This window comes from Myotis brandtii, unplaced genomic scaffold, assembly GCF_000412655.1.
Source record: "Myotis brandtii unplaced genomic scaffold, ASM41265v1 scaffold126, whole genome shotgun sequence".
Classification (NCBI taxonomy): domain Eukaryota; kingdom Metazoa; phylum Chordata; class Mammalia; order Chiroptera; family Vespertilionidae; genus Myotis; species Myotis brandtii.
In genome coordinates this window covers 2,977,556-2,981,012 of record NW_005354425.1, presented here as the reverse complement: position 1 = coordinate 2,981,012, position 3,457 = coordinate 2,977,556, and positions in this window count along the sequence as shown.

Below are 3,457 nucleotides of genomic sequence, written 5' to 3'. Positions count from 1 at the left end.
AAAAACAGATCCAGAGACAGAGAAGCATCAATCAGACTATCAAACCTCAGAGGGAAGGTAGGGGAGGGTGGGGGTAAAGGGAAGAGATCAACCAAAGGACTTATATGCAAGCATATAGGCCTAACCAATGGACACAGACAACAGGGAGGTGAGGGTATGAGTGTGTGTGGAGGGGGATAGGGGTTAATGTGGGGATAAGGACACATATGTAATAATTAATAAAGAAATTTAAAAAAGAGTTTGTACCCCATTGTGTTCTAGTTTGTCTTATTTTCAGTAAGAAATCTACTATTATCCTTGTCTTTGTTCTGGTGTATATAATAAGTGTTGTCTTTTCTCTAAAGGCATTTAAGGTTTTTTTTCTTTATTGATATTTTAAACCACTTGATAATAGTATATTCTAGAGTTATTTTCTTCATTTTTCTTGTGCTTAGATTTTATTGAGCTTCTTGAAACTGTAAGTTAATTATATTTTGACAAATTTAGCCATTAGTTTTTCAAATATTCTTTCTATTCTTCCATTTTCTCCCCTCCTTCAGTGACTCCAATTCTACATATATATTTTTTAAATATATTTTATTGATTTTTTACAGAGAGGAAGGGAGAGGGATAGAGAGTTAGAAACATCGATGAGAGAGAAGCATCAATCAGCTGCCTCCTGCACACTCCCCACTGGGGATGTGCCCACAACCAAGGTACATGCCCTTGACCAGAATCGAACCTGGAACCGTTCAGTCCCCAGGCCAACGCTCTATCCAGTGAGCCAAACTGGCTAGGGCTCCAATTCTACATATTTTAAGCAGATTGACATGTTTTATAGTGTACTTATGCTCTATTCATTTTTCCTCTCTGTGCTTCATTTCAGATAGTTTTTATTGACATATTCACTAATCATTAATTCTGTATTATCTGCTCTGTTGTTAATAATATTCAGTGTATTTTTATCTTAAATATTAGGATTTTCATTTCTAGAAATTCTATTAGAGTCTATTTGTATCTTTCATGTCTCTATGTAGTATATTAAAATTTTCTCTAGCTTCTTGACAATATGAAATACTATAAGTATAATATATTCATGTCCTTTTCTACTAAACCTATATGTCAATTCAGGGTCATTTACAATTGATAAATATTTTTGTCATTATGTTACTCTTTCTTATTCTTTGCATACTTGTTAATTTTGATTAGATAACAGACATTGTGTATTTTATTTTATTTGGTGATGGATATGTGTGCATTCCTAAAAATATTCTTGAGCTTCATTCTGGAACATATTTAAATTGCTTGGAAAAAGTTTGAGAGGCCTAGTCTGGCAGCTCAATTGATTAGAGCATTGTCCCAATACTTCAAGGTTGTGGGTTCAATCTCTGGACAGGGCACGTACAAGAATCAATCAATGTATGCATAAATTAGTGGAACAACAAATCAATCTCTCTCTCCTCTCCTTTCCTCTCTCTCTCTCTCTCTCCCTCTCTCTCTCTCACCAAAAAAAGTTTGATCCTTTTGGGTATTGTTTTTATCTTTGTTAGGTGATACCAGAACAATATTTTATCTAACATTGATTTTTCCTGCTACTGAAGTTAAAAAAAAATACAACCCCTGAAACTTTTGAGAACTCTACCCAATGTTCTGAATGATATTATTCACTTTGAAGGGTGAGAGCAGGCTTTATGCCCAGGCTTATATACTGTAAGCTATGGGAGTGTGTGTGTGTGTGTGTGTGTGTGTGTATGATTCTTTCCACAATTTCAGGAGATGCCTCACACAAATGCACTGATCAGTACTCAGCTAAATACTCATGAAAATTGCTTTGTTGATTTCCAGATTTCTCTCTCTGTGCAGTTCTCTCTTCACCACCACTTTTTCCTTTGAACTCTAGCTGCCTTGGCCTCCCCAGACTCCCAGCTCCCTCTCCTCAATTCAGGGAGACTGCTGTATTTTACCCGAGTTCCTCCATGCTATGCTGTGGCCTGAGAATTTACCCAAGGTAGCACCCTGGAAATATTGGTAAACAAATTATTTGTTCTCTGATTCTTAGGGATCACTGTCTATCACTGCCCAGTGTCCAGTGTTTGGAGTACTAATTTTAATGCACTTTGTGTGGTTTGTTGTTTCAGGTGGTAAGTTAGTGATAAAAGTAACTCATATTTACCCATATAGTTATCATGTTTGTTTCACTATATTCTTTTATGTAGTTTTAAATTTTAATCTGACACAATTTTTCCTTTAATCTGAAGAACTTTCCTTAACTATTTTTTGTAATGCATAATCGTTTACACTGAACTAGCTCAGCTTTTGTTTTACTAATTAAAAAAATCGCCTCCTTTTTAAAAGAGTATTTTCACTAGTATAGAATTATTGGCTAACTTTTATTTTCTATTTTTTTTAGCATTTACACTGAGAATCTCACTGTCTTCTAACATGTATTTTTAAAAATATATTTTTATTGATTTCAGAGAGGGAGGGAGAGATAGAAATATCAATGATGAGACAGAATCACTGATGGGCTGCCTCCTGCATGCCCCACACTGGGGATTGAGCCCACAACCCAGGCATGTGCCCTGGCTGGGACTCGAACCATGACCTCCTGGTTCATAGGTCGACACTCAATCACTGAGCCACTCCAGTTAGGCCATTTAAAAAAAAGATTTTAAAAATTGATTTTTTAGAGAGAGAGGAAGGGAGAAACATTGATGATGTGAGAGTGAAATATCTATCAACTGCCTCCTGCACACTCCCTAACAGAGATTGAGCCCACAACCCAGGCATGTGTCCTGACCTGGAATCAACCGGCAACCTCTTGGTGCATGGGGCAATGCCCATCAAACTGACCCACACTGGCCAGAGCCTAATCATTTTTTTCTGATAAAATATCTGCAGTCTTTTAAAATAATTCTTTCTTTTTGTGTATTGTACATCTTTGGTTGATTAAATGATTTTCCTTTGGTAACTGGTTTTCAGCTATTTGACCATGATATGCTTTGGTGTTTAATAATTTTCCTGTTTGAGGTTTGCTGAGATTCTTGGATCTGTGTTTATACTTTTTATACAACTTGGTAATTTTCAGTCATTATTTTCTATTGTTTTTGCTCTTTTTCACCTCTGATATTCCAAATCCTATATAATAAAACCCTAATATGCAAATCAACTGAACAGGGGAATGACCGGTCACTATGACATGCACTGACCACCAGGAGACAGCGCTCAGTGTAGAAGCTTCTGCCTCCCCCACCCCCCAGAGGGAGGCAACCATTGGTGGTGATGGGGATGCGGGGCTGGCCAGTGGGTGTCGCCAGGCCACCAGCCAATGCAGGTGCCAGTGGGCGGGGGGAGGGCTGATCGCCCTGCTCACCCTTCACCCCACAGATCAGCCCTGATCGCTGCCCAGGCCTAGGGACCCTACCCTACATATTGGGAAGAGTCTCTTAGATTTAAAAATTAAAACCTGGCAAGGCTA